The 14207-nt window shown below is 41.8% G+C and overlaps 1 non-coding gene across 1 annotated transcript; it reads left to right on the top strand.

Annotated features, from left to right (window-relative positions):
* Positions 1-13115: 13115 nt before the first annotated feature.
* Positions 13116-13219, top strand: LOC112746404 (small nucleolar RNA R71). The gene has a single exon (XR_003174290.1). It is a non-coding gene; the product is annotated as a small nucleolar RNA R71 (small nucleolar RNA).
* Positions 13220-14207: the final 988 nt, after the last annotated feature.

Genomic DNA, 14207 nt, shown 5'->3' with positions numbered 1-14207 from the left:
TCTAGGGCAGGTGGAGGTGCAGTGGTGGTGGCAGGGGTAGCTGTGGAAGAAGAGGGGCCGGTAGAAGGTGTGGCTGTGTCAGCAGTAGCAGTGAGGAATGGAGGTCTGTAGCCCAAAGCCCGAAAGTTCCTGCTGTGAGGGATAATCTTCTTGCATTCTACAGCAGGTGGCTTTTCATCAGCATCCTCCCAAGGCATGTCAGCTCGACGGCCTTGCTGTGTAACCAAATAAGGAAAGGGAAGAGTGCCTCGAACGTGGACCCTGGCCATATGGTACCGGATAAAGCGTGGCAGGTACAGGTCCTTACCCTCCATCACACACCATAGGAGGGTAATCATAGCGGCTGGTATCTCAGTCTCGTGAGTACTCGGCATAATGAAGTTACTAAGTATCTGATGCCATAGCCGAGCCTCATCATACAGGTAAATCCACTTGATTCCCTTTGGCATGGTGGTGTTCTGACCCATAATCCAAGGAACGGTCGGGTCAAGGGCTATCCGGGCCTTGACTGCACACCAATCAAACTTCATGAAGCGCATATCTTCCTCAGCTTTCTAATAACTATCCAGCTGATCAGTTTTAGGCATAAGCTTAAGAACATCTTCAATGGCCTCTTCAGTGACCAGAATCTGCTTTCCTCTAAGGTTCACTGCATCTAGGGAGGTTTTGAAGTAATTGCAGCAGAATTCCCTAACCCAAGATGCATTGACCTCAGTCAGGTTTCTCTCCAGGAAGAACTAGCCTCTTTGTTTGATCTGGTCAGAGGTGTATTGCTGGAGTTCTTCTGGGATCTTCAAAGTTCTCTCCAGGTATAGGTTCCTAGAGTTTGCAAATACAGAATACCTCAGCTCACAGTATCAGTTCGCAAACTTTATTGGATCAGTGGCAGGTATTAGCTGGTCGGTCTTCTCCTGCGGGGTAAAATTTTTCTCCTGCAAGGAGTCATCGTGCATAATATCCATAATGGACATGGAGGATTCTCCTCTTTTCCGTTTGCCAGTAGTAGCCTTTCCTTTTCCTTTTCTCTGGCTGGCAGACATCCTAAAAAACAGAAAACCAGGATATAGTGAAAACAGGAAAACAAATAGGCAAATAATCAAAAGAAACACAAAGTGGCAAAGGAGCAAAAGGATAAGGAAAATGAGTTAAGTAAATGTGCATTAAGGATTGTATAGGAGTTAAAAGTCCAAAAAGAAGAATTCACAATCCAAAATGTAATTAATTCATGTTAAATAGAGAAATTAACATCATGCCATGGTTAGAATGTTAAAAGAAAGTGAAAGAAAATCAGAAGAGAAGTTTTGAAAGGTTAGGTTGGTTAGAATTGAAAAAGAGTTTAGGAAGTTAACATTAGTGAGTTAGTAAAGAAAAATGGGTTAAAGTAAGTGGCATAATGAAAATATTCCAAGTAACAAGTATTCACAGTTAGAAGCTATAAGTAACTCATATCCAAATAAGGAAAACAGGTTGATGATGATTCAAATAAATATAGAAATAGCGAAAATTGGAATCAAACATCAAAAATACAAATTATGAACCAGGAAATCTAAAAGAATAAGAAAGCTTGCCCTGGCATTCATGAATTGTTTTGGTTAAATCTAAGGAAAGCACATTTGAAAATGCCAAAATTAATTAAGACATGAATGGAAATATTTTACAGAAATTTGGACAGCATTCCGGCTAAAATTGGATTGTCCCGGAAAATAAACAACAACAGAATAGTTCATATGAATCAAAAATACAGCTGCAATTACATATAAGGAATAAGAACATGAAGAATCAGAGTAAAGAGCAGCATGAAACAAGAAATATGAACAAAACTAACATCACAGCAACAGCAGAATTGCGAAAATAATGAAACAAGAAACGCGAACAGCGTAATTAAACAGACCTAAATCCACTAACCACATATTAGGCTACCTAACAACCTAAAATCCACTACAACATGCATATCTAACTAGCCTAATGACGAACATAAATAGAAAAATAGGAATTTACTACAAATGGATAGATGGGTGGCGTTCGTCGGAAACCTGGTAGGCGTAAGAAAGAGAGTGGGGCAGAGAGGTAGCTGGGAATGATGGCGAAGGCATCCGGTGCGGTAGAAGAGGGTGGCGCGGCGGCAGTGGCTGCTGTTCAGAGGAATGGAGGGAAAGGTAGGGATAATGGAGGTAGGGGGTAATAGGGGAAGGAAGGGGGCGTGTGGGTGGCGCTGGGCGGTGGTGACGGGGCGGCGGCGGTGGGTGGTGGTGGCGCGGCGTGGGCAGTGGCAGTTAGAGGGGAAGAAGAAGAAAGAAGAAGAGAGAAGGGAGAAGGAGGAAGGGGGTTGGGTGGCGGCGGGGTCTGGGTGGTCGGCGGCGTCTGGCGGTGGCGTGGTGGTGGCTGGGTGGTGGTGGTGTTATTGGAGAAGAAGAGAGGGGGGAGAGGGGTTTAGGGGGGAGCGCGACTGATAGGGTTCGCGTGACTTGGGGGGTTATAAATTTGAATCCACGCGATCGCGTGGGGCACGCGGTCGGTTGGCTAGGGTGAAATGGAGGTCGACGCGATTGCGTGAGTGGCGCGATCGCGTGGAGGACAAAAAGAGTGAATGACGCGATCGCCTGGGGCATGCGATCGCGTCGTTGGAATTTGTGCGAAACGCACAATTCCAGCGTCGTTTCAGCGCAACTCTCTATCTCCTTTTGGGTGTGTTGTGCAATCCATGAGACGCGATCGCGTCGCTCACGTTGTCGCGTGGGATTGAGGTTGTGCAAGTGACGCGATCGCGTGAGTGACGGGATCGCGTGGGCATTTTGTGTTAAACGCACAATGGCCGCACGATTCCAGCCTAACTTTCTGGACGTTGGATCTTTACGCCGATCTCTTGGTCACGCGGCCGCGTGAATGACGCGGTCGCTTGGGAAGTGTTTTTCGTAAGTTGACGCGATCGCATGAATGATGCGGTCGCGTCGCGTACCCTTTTTTTTTTTGTAGGTATGCAATTATGCAGTATGCAGAATGCAATGATTAATATGAATGAGATGCAAAACTCCAGGTTCAATATAATATAATATAATAAATCTTGAAAACAAATAAAACTAAATAAAAATTGAAAAAGGAACGATCATACGATGGTGGGTTGTCTCCCACCTAGCACTTAGTTAAAGTCCTTAAGTTGGACATTGGATGAGCTTCCTGTTATGGCGGCTTATGCTTAAATTCATCCAGAAATCTCCACCAATGCTTGGAATGCCAAAAGCCTCCGGGGTCCCAAACTAGGCATGTGAAGCTTCTGAGCAGCTTCAAACAGATTGTTAGGCTCCCGGGGTGACGAATGTCAGCATAGATTCTAGGATCCCAAACTTTGCTTTTAAATCCGCCTTTGTCTTGATCTATATTTTTTCATCTCGGCGGTTTAGAAATTAGATTCTCACCAGGATAACCAAATATTTTCCGAGATCCATCCGATTGATCATGGTGCCAATCCGTGCACTTCGAGTTGAAGCGTGGAAGCTTATTAAACCTTGTGCACCAGCTCTGAGCACAAGCCATTTCCCGCTTACTCTTAAAGCCGCAGAGAGCTCTAAGATGGCCATCTATTTCAAGCAAACCATATTCAAGTGGAAAAATACAGTTAAAGGTTAAGGATTATACCCACTTGAAACTTGTATTGGGTGGTAATGGCCTTGGGATAGGTGGTTCCAGTGGTTCTGTGAGTTCTACTCCCTTGTGCTCTTCTGTGAAATTCTCCACTTCTTTGTAAGATTCTTCAAACATATCCATGTCCTGATCAAAGCCATCTATATCTTCCTCATCACTTAAGTCATAGACTGGAGGTTGAGAGAAATCTACCTCCGTATCATCTTCGTATTCACTTGGGGAAGATTCTTTGATCTCAGAGAATTCACTCGCGGATGCAAGTTCATTACATGGGGGTTGGGCACTGTCCTCCTCAGCATCAATTGTAACGTCCTTGATAGAATTTTCCACAACTCTAGATTCCCATGGAGGTTCAGCGTCTCCTAAATCTTCAACCAACTCTTCTTCTTCAATAATGACAGCTTCCTCTACTTGTTCCAGTCCGAAGCCATGCTCTGTCTTGTCCACTGGAGTTTTTAGTATCTCCTTCATACTACGCTCTTCGTTAGATTGTCCATATGGGGCTGTGGGAGGTCCTTGAATGTTCGAACGTCTAGAAGATAATTGACTTACTGCTTGCTCCAGTTGATGAAGGGTTGTTTGAAGTCGATTTACTGTTTCTTTGAGGCGAACCTCTGATTCTCGGGGTGATAGATTTGGATATGGCACAGGGGGAAGTCGTGGTGTTTGGGAGTGATTGGATTAGAACTGGGGTAAATGAGGATCATACGGTGGTGATCGGTGAAAAGGAGCTTGTGAGTGTGGTGGTTCGAAGTTATGTTGAGAGGATGGCCTATAAGAACAGGGTGGGGCTTGTTGGTAATTACAAGGTTGTCCACCATGTCTATTTGCTTGGTATGCATTGTAGAACGCTCTTTGTCCATGATATCTTGGAGGGTGTTGTTGCCTAAAGGGTTGATCAGATCCTCTGGGCTCCATCCATCTTTGATTGCTCTGACCTTAATGCATGTTCCTGTTATAACTTCTATTCCTTTCAATAACATTAGAACCAAACTCAAAGCGAAAGGGGTGAGAATTCATAGTAGCTAATAGAAATAAAGAGGGGAAAAATAAAGACAAATAAACAAGTAAAAGAAAAATATTTACAATAACTAATAATAAGGCACACGATTGCAGTTCCCCGGCAACGGCGCCATTTTTGACGTTAGGATTTTTGCCGGTAAAGAATTTCATAAAAACAGTTGCGTTGTAGATATAGTCTCTAAACCAACAGAAATCCCTTCATACAAACGTTTTGGTTGTCACAAGTAACAAACCCCTAAATAAATTGATAACCGAAGTATTCAAACCTCGGGTCGTCTTCTCAAGGAACTGCAGGGAAGTATGTTCTTATTATTGGTTATGGAGATTGTAAATTGGGGTTTTGAGAATGAGGAGCGAATGGTTTAATTTGAAATTAAAGTAAATAAAGAACAAGTAATTTAAATGGCAAGTAAAATAAATAAATAACTATAAATAAACTTTTGGCAAGGTATGGGAAATTAGAGGTCCTATCCTAGTTATCCTTATCAATGATGATGAGAATTGAATCTTAATTCCACTTTGTTAACCTTTACTAAGATAAAGAAAGGTCAAGGGATTAATTGGTTTGATCTTCGAATCCTATTTATTTCCTAAGAAAAGATTTGGATTATTGAAGTTCAGTTTAATTAACAAAGATAACAATTATCATTCATGTTTGAGTTTGATAACTCCTGAGTTAGTGATTTCTTAACCAAGACCAAAAGGAGAAAAATAAATCTACTGGAATAAAAATGTCTTCAGATTGGGAATAACAATAATGTAAATAAAAGAAAAGCAATAATAAACTGAAATACCTCAAATAACATTAATTCAAAAGAGTAATCTGTAACATGGAAGAATTCATGGATTAAATTGCAAAAGTAAATAAAAGGGAATATTGAAACTGATAAAGAGATAATCCGGAAAGCGAATAAAATCCTAATTCTAAATCCTAATCCTAAAGAGAGAAGAGAGAGGAGAGAACCTCTCTCTAAACTAAATCTAAATCATGGAAAACTAACTAAAGTGGAGACTCCCTTTGAATGGTTGCATTCCCTCACTTCATAACTAGGTTAACGTGGATTTTAACGTTGCCTTGTTAATCCTTCGAGAACGTTAGTGACACTCAACATTGTCACTAACGTTCCAGTGTGCCCCTTCTTGTTTCACGTTAAAGCCCACGTTAACTAGGTTAACGTGGCTTCTAACGTGGTCCTTGCCAACCTTCGAGAACGTTAGTGACACTCAACATTGTCACTAACGTTCCAATGTGCCCCTGGGTCTCACGTTAGAGTCCACGGTAACTAGGTTAATGTTGCCTCTAACGTAGCCATCTTTAGCCATCCCAACGTTAGTGACAATATTGAGCGTCACTAACGTTGGCTCATCCTTCATTCCTCATCGTTAGCTTCCACGTTAACTAAGTTAACGTGGAGGTTAACGTGACTCTTGGGGGTTGTGTGGTTGCTTCAACGTTAGTGACAATGTTGAGTGTCACTAACGTTGTCGACAACTCTTCATCCTTTACATTAGTTCCCACGTTAACCAAGTTAACGTGGGAGTTAACGTGGTACTTTGCACCATAGGCCAACGTTAGTGACAATGTTGAGTGTCACTAACGTTGGCTTCTCTTCCCCCTTTAACGTTAGAGACCATGTTAACTAGGTTAACGTGGCCTCTAACGTGGCCACTTATGAGTAATTGCCAACGTTAGTGACAATGTTAAGTGTCACTAACGTTGGCTCAACTTCTCTTCTCCACGTTAGAGTTCACGTTAACTTAGTTAACGTGACTCTCTAACGTGGGCATTGATGGCTTTTGAGAATGTTATTGGCAATCACTTTTCTCATTAATCTTGCAAGTTACCTCCCCTTTTCTTGCTTCCTTTTTGGTCCTGAAATCAAGCAATAAAGTGCATCAAAGCTCTAGTCCAAGTCATGAGTAATGCAACATAATATTTGTCACTAAACTTATGCAAAATCCTCATGAAATCATGTAAAATGCACAATGTATGCTTGAATCAAGGCATAAGTGAATATTTACCCAAAACTAGCTTATTTCCTAAAGAAATGTATGAAACTATCCTAAAAACAGTAAAGAAAAGGTCAGTGAAACTGGCCAAGATGCCCTGGCATCACAACACCAAACTTAAAGCTTGCTTGTCCCTAAGCAAGTACTGGAACAAGAGAATGATGAATGGAATATCCAGAGGAATGAGTCATCCTTGTGGAAGTCATATTACTGATTTTATGGTGGTTTCATGCATAGCAACTTAGGTTCATTCCATTACTGGCTTCAGACCTTTATCATGTCCCTAAACACTTACTTTGTTTATATCTCATGAGACTTTTATTCATTGATCCTTTTATTGTTATTTCAAGGGTTATTTGTGTTATTTAGGCTAAGTGCTCTGTAAGGGGGCAACTCTTTAAGATAAGCTTTCAGCCAACACTCCCGAACCAGTTGGTTCAAGGTGCTAGGTGTTGAAGCACCCCTAAGGACTTACTCCCTCAAGTCTCTCCACCATACATACACACCACAGGCATATAGTTTATTTATTTTCTTTTCTTGAGACCTTGGTGTCCTGCACCTCTTTGGGTTACTAAATGCTCTGTAGTGAGGGTTACTCTTGATAATGGATTTTTAACTGATAATCCCGGGTTAGTTAACCCAAGTTACCAAGTGATAAAGCACCCCTAAGAGCTTATTCATCCAAGTAGATCCCTCACACAGGAGCACCACAGACACTTGCCTCAAGCTTAAAACCATTGATGCCTAGCCTTATTGCTTACTCTTTTTCTTTTGTTTTTCACTTCAATTGTTCTTTCTCTTTTCTCTTCTTAGGATCTTGTTATTAACTTAGTCTCATGAGTGTATCCAAAGCAAGGTATTCAGGATAGATAGTTGTCCTCCTAGCCTTGTGGTTGAACCAACTTAGCTAACTTATGACTACCCCAAAGATTCATGAATGCACTTCAACAATATCAACTCCACTCTGGTCTTTTAAAAACATAATCCTTCTCTTCTTCAATTTGATTTAAAAGGGACAAGCTTACAAGAAAATAAGGGAATGATGCAGTGACATTTAAACCAGAAATCATGGACCTATTCAGAAGGAAAACTTAAAAGACAGAATTTAAAAAAGGGTTCAACTACGAGCAACTACAAATCAAAAGTGCATTCAGACTTTCAACTTTTAACAATTCTGAGTACAATGGAATTAGGTAACAATACAACCTTCGGGTGATGATCTCTGGTCCCCCTCTCTCTTTGTCATCATCCTAGTTTTTGCTGCCTCGCTTCTTTGGGTGAAGGTGCACCATTTCCTTATAAGATTCCTGCAAGGTTACTGGAAGTTGCTTGTTCCCAAAGCACTTGAGACATAGTTAGCTTACATGCATGCTTGTGCCTCTCGAACTCAATTTGGTGTGTGAACACCAAACTTAGTTCTTTGCCCAGTACAAAACATTGCATATATGCAGAGACCCTCATATCTTGCTATCAGCAAAGCAATGATCACCTAAAGTCTAACTACATCTAAGTGGTTTCTCTTGATTGGATGGAGCTAGCAATGTTCTTTTGGAGTGGAGTGTAATTCTAACCAATGTCCTTTAGTGGAACACCAAACTTAGAACTACACTATCACTCTTGGATTGTTCTGGTGTGGAACACCAAACTTAGCTCCTTACAATACAGGGGAAACAACTTTGTGATTTTTATTGAAATAAAGATGAAAGTGAAACTACCTGAGGTTGGGTTGCCTCCCAACAGAGCGCTCTTTTATCGTCGCTAGCTCGACGAGTCCTTAATTACTTGAGATGGTACTTTACTCTGGGGTTTTCCCCCATGTTGCCCAGATAATGCTTGAGTCTTTGTCCATTCACTGTAAAAGTCCTCTCTGAACCTTCATCCGTGATTTCGATGTGGCCATATGGTGATACTTTTGTAACCATGAAAGGTCCGGACCACCTTGACTTGAGTTTTCCTGGGAACAGCCTTAATTTAGAATTGTAAAGGAGTACTTGCTGCCCTTTTTCGAAACTCCTGGGTGCCAGATGTATGTCATGTTTTCTCTTTGCCTTCTCTTTATACATCTTAGTGTTTTCATAGGCTTGTGACTTGAATTCCTCCATCTCTTGCAGCTGCAAGATCCTTTTTGCACCAGCAGCAATGCTGTCAAAATTTAGTATCTTGATAGCCCAAAGAGCTTTGTGTTCCAGCTCCAGTGGTAAATGACAAGCCTTCCCATAGACTAGTTGATATGGAGACATTCCAAGTGGAGTTTTGAATGTTGTTCTGTATGCCCAAAGAGCATCATCCAACTTCTTCGACCAATCCTTTCTAGATGCGCCCACAGTCTTTTCCAGGATCCTCTTCAGCTCTCTGTTGGATATCTCAGTTTGCCCACTTGTCTGAGGATGGTAAGGTGTGGCTACTTTGTGTTTTACCCCATATCATAAGAGGAGAGCTTCTAGTGGTTTGTTACAAAAGTGGCTCCCTCCATCACTGATGAGGGCTCTTGGGACTCCAAACCGGCTAAAGATATTCTTCCTGAGGAAGTTCATGACTACCTTGTTATCATTAGTTGGGGTTGCAATAGCCTCTACCCACTTGGAAACATAATCCACTGCTACCAGGATGTACTTGTTTGCATATGAGGTTGGGAATGGTCCCATGAAATCAATTCCCCACACATCAAACAGTTCCAGTTCCAAGATGAAATTTTGTGGCATGGCATTTCTTTTGGGCAGATTTCCAGATCTTTGGCATTCATTGCAGCTTTTTACTAGTTCCTTGGCATCCTTGAAAAGGGTGGGCCAAAAAAATCCGCTTTGTAACACCTTTGCTGCAATTCTGTCCCCTCCAAAGTGCCCGCCATAGCATGAACCGTGGCAGTTCCACAGGACTTCTCTCCCTTCCTCTTCCGAAACACATCTTCTAAGAATTCCATCTGAACATTTCTTGAAGAGATATGGCTCGTCCTAAACAAAGTATTTTGCATCATTCATGAGCTTCCTCTTTTGATGTTTATTGATCCCTGGGGGTAATGCCCCAGTCGCCTTGAAATTTGCAATATCTGCGAACCATGGTGCTTTGTGAACTGTCATCAACTGCTCATCAGGGAAGAGCTCGTTCACATTTGTATCATTTTCTCCACCTTGATCATGGGGGATTCTGGATAGGTGATCTGCCACCTTGTTCTCCACTCCTTTCTTGTCTCTGATTTCAATATCGAATTCCTGCAACAGTAAGATCCACCTTATTAGTCTTAGCTTTAATTCTTGCTTGGAAAACAAATATTTAAGTGCTGTGTGATCTATAAAAACAATCACTTTAGCACCAATGAGGTATGATCTAAATTTGTCAAATGCAAAAACTATTGCTAGCAACTCCTTTTCAGTAGTGGTATAATTCTTTTGAGTTTCATTAAGGACTTTGCTAGCATAGTATATCACACAAACTAGGTTATCTTTCCTTTGTCCTAACACTGCCCCAACTGCAAAATCAGATGCATCGCACATCAATTCAAATGGTAGGTTCCAATCAGGTGGGGAGATGATAGGAGCAGAGGATAACCTAATTTTCAAATGTGCAAATGCTAGCATGCATGTTTCATCAAAGATGAATGGTGTATTAGATACAAGGAGATTGCTTAAGGGCTTGGCTATCTTTGAAAAATCTTTAATGAACCTTCTGTAAAAACCAGCATGCCCTAAAAAATTTCTAATTGCCTTGACATCACTGGGTAGGGATAGTTTTTCAATAAGTTATACTTTAGCTCTATCAACCTCAATGCCTTGGTGAGAGACCTTGTGACCAAGGACTATTCCCCCTGTCACCATGAAGTGGCATTTTTCCTAGTTCAAGACCAAATTGGTCACTTGGCATCTTTTCAATACCAAGGCGAGGTGATGTAGGCAACTAGGAAAAGAATCTCTGAATACCGAGAAATCATCCATAAAAACTTCAATGAATTTTTCTATCATATCTGAAAAGATAGAAAGCATGCAGTGTTGGAAAGTTGCAGGGGCATTACATAATCCAAATGGCATGCGCCTATAGGCAAACACTCCATACGGACAGGTAAATGAGGTTTTCTCTTGGTCTCTTGGATCAACTACTATTTGGTTATATCCTGAATAACCGTCGAGAAAACAATAATATGCGTGCCCTGCAAGTCTTTCCAACATCTGATCCATGAATGGAAGGGGAAAATGGTCCTTTCGTGTAGCCTCATTGAGTTTCCTGTAGTCTATGCACATCCGCCATCCTGTGACGGTCTTTGTAGGTATGAGCTCGTTCTTCTCATTGGTAACCACAGTGATCCCTCCCTTCTTTGGCACAACATGTATGGGGCTAACCCAAGGGCTGTCCAAAATTGGGTATATGACCCCTCCTTGCCAAAGCTTCATAACCTCTTTCTGTACCATTCCTTCATGATTGGGTTCAGCCTTCTTTGGGATTGAATGGATGGCTTGGCATCATCTTCCAACAGTATTTTATGCATGCATATGGCTGAACTGATTCCCTTCAAGTCAGCAAGGGTCCATCCAATGGCATCCTTATGCTCTCGCACAACCTTGAGTAGCTCATCCTCTTGATCTTGACTGAGGGATAAATTTATGATCACTGGGTAGTTTTCATTTTCTCCTAGATATGCATATTTGAGAGTGGGTGGTAATGCTTTGAGTTCAGGTTTGGGTGCTTCTGATTTTTCGTTCCCTTCCTTTGGTACATCTGGTATATGTATTTCTGCTGTAGCTACCTCTTCACTTGATTCAGATTCTTCCTCCACCAATCTCTCGTTCTCTTCAGGTTCATCTTCTTCAAAATTCTCCTGCACTTCATCCTCAAGTGCATCTAACCTCATGCATTCCCCTAATTGTTCTGGTGGATAACTCATGGCCTTGAACAAATTGAATGTCATCTTTTCATTGTGTAATCTCAGGGTGAGGTCACCCTTTTGAACATCAATGACAGCTCCAGCAGTGGCCAAGAATGGCCTTCCCAAAATGATGGAGGTTTTGGCGTCTTCCTGCATGTCCAGCACCACAAAATCTGCTGGGAATATGAAATCTCCCACTTTTACTAGCAAATCCTCCACTATCCCGTGAGGGAATTTGAACGACCGGTCTGGCAGTTGTAGAGCCATTTTTGTTGGTTTAGCCTCCTCAATTTTCATCTTTCTCATCATAGCTACTGACATCAAATTGATGCTGGCCCCTAAGTCACAAAGAGCCTTTTCTACTGTGATTTCTCCTATAATGCAAGGGATCTGAAAACTCCCAGGATCCTTCAGTTTCTGAGGTAGTTTATGCTGAATGATAGCACTGCACTCTTCAGTTAGTATCACAGTCTCATTGTTCTTCCAGCTTCTCTTCTTAGTCATTAGCTCCTTCAAAAACTTGGCATAAAGTGGCATTTGTTTTATGGCTTCAGCAAATGGTATATTGATTTGTAGCTTCTTGAAGATTTCCAAAAATCTCAAGAACTGGTTGTCATCTTCCTTTTTCTTCAATAGCTGGGGGTATGGAGCTCTTGAGACGTTCAGTTGGGGTATCTTTTTTTCTTTCTGCAAACTTGGCGTGGGGGGTTGCATTCCATCTTGCTCTTCTTCCTTTTCATTTGAGCCTTCTTCTTGTGGTTTTTGGGGATGTTCCTTCAGTTCCTTCCCACTCCTAAGTGTGATAGCTTGACACTCCTCCTTTTTGCTTGAATGGGCATCATAGCAAAAATTGTGGTTAGGAAGCTGCTTAAACAGATAGCTGATTTGTGTCTCCAGTTTTGTGATGGCAGCATTTTGATTCTGCATGTTTGACTGCACTTCCTCTCTGAATGCTTTACTGTCTTGAATGTCTCTGCATATTCCTTCAATGAAGGTTTCGATCTTAGAGAGCTTGTCATCAATTGATGAGTGATTCGGAGAAGACGTGCTGTTTTGGTTTTGATAAGTATGTGGAGAAGTGTTGTTGTGGGGGTGTTGAGATGTCCTCTGGGTGAATTACTTTTGATCTTGCTCACTTCCCCACCCAAAGTTCGGGTGATTTCTCGATCCAGGGTTGTAAGTCTTGGAGTATGGATCATAGTTTTTCCTTGGTGAATTCCCAATGTAGTTGGCTTGCTCCTACCTCCCCTCTGCTTCTTCATTCACTCCTACTTGGAATGTTGATGAAGATGAGATTGCTGCTACTTGGTTCCTCTCCATCTTCTTGGTGAGGTCAGCCAGCTACTGGGTAATGAGCTTGTTTTGGGCCAACAGAGCATCTACATTGTTTAGCTCCATCACTCCTCTTGTGTTCCCTCTTTCGGAAGCATAGAAGTAGTCGTTTTCTGCTACTATTTCAATAACATCTATGGCTTCCTCAATGGTCTTCTTCTTGTTCAAGGATCCTCCAGATGAATGGTCTACTGCCTTCTTTGACTCATAAGAGAGCCCTTCATAGAAAATGTGCAGCTGGACCCATTCGTTGAACATGTCAGGTGGACACCTCCTTGTTAAGTCTTTGAACCTCTCCCATGCTTCATACAGAGTCTCACCATCTTGTTGCCTAAATGTTTGAACCTCAGCTCTCAGCCTATTGATTCGTTGAGGAGGGTAGAATCTTGCTAAGAATTTGTTCACCACATCCTCCCAAGTTGTCAAGCTCTCCCTTGGGAAGGATTCCAGCCACTTGGCTGCCTTGTCTCTGAGTGAGAAGGGAAATAAGAGCAGTCTATAGGCGTTAGGATGAACACCATTAGATTTCACTGTGTCACATATTCTCAGGAAGGTGGTCAAATATTGATTGGGGTCTTCTTGAACACCTCCTCCAAACGAACAGTTGTTCTGAACAAGGGTAATGAGCTGTGGTTTAAGTTCAAAGTTGTTGGCATGGATTGTTGGCTTTTGGATGCTACTTCCACAATTGCCTGGGTTTGGATTAATGTAAGAGCCCAAAACTCTTCTATCCTCCCCAGCATGATTTGCTCCACCTCCTCTGCCATGGTTGTGAGTCTCTTCTTCATGATGATTTTCCATGTTTTCTTCCATGTTTGGTTCAAAGTATTCCTCAAACTGTTCCTCCTCTTCTTCAGCACCAACTACTCATTTTTCTTTTGCCTCCCTCCTTAGTCTAAGGAAGGTTCTCTCCGGTTCAGAATCAAAGGAAGTTGAAGCCCCGCTTCTTCTCCCTGTCATACAACCAACAAGTACAAGCAGAGAAAATAGGTGCAGACAGTATTTGTGTCAGAATTGCTGTTAGTTGTGGGTGATGCAATATATCAAACAGTTAGTGGGTTAGCAAAAAGAATTGAAAATAACAAAGAAAAAACAAAAGAGTAGAGGGAGAAGGGAAGAAGTATATCTAAAACAAAAAGTAAATCACTCAAACAGAAAATGAAATTCACAAAATAAAATGCTCAATCTAGTGATCTTCCAAATTTAATCATTGTTGATGCACAATCAATCCCCGGCAACGGCGCCATAAACTTGATGCACGGAAAACTTGTCTCTCAACAAATTTCCCTTCGGCAAGTGTACCGAAGTTGTCGTCAAGTAAAAACTCACAATAGAGTGAGGTCGAATC

The sequence above is a fragment of the Arachis hypogaea genome, chromosome 14 (genome assembly GCF_003086295.3).
Source record: "Arachis hypogaea cultivar Tifrunner chromosome 14, arahy.Tifrunner.gnm2.J5K5, whole genome shotgun sequence".
NCBI lineage: Eukaryota > Viridiplantae > Streptophyta > Magnoliopsida > Fabales > Fabaceae > Arachis > Arachis hypogaea.
This window is presented reverse-complemented; position numbering and strand designations above follow the sequence as displayed.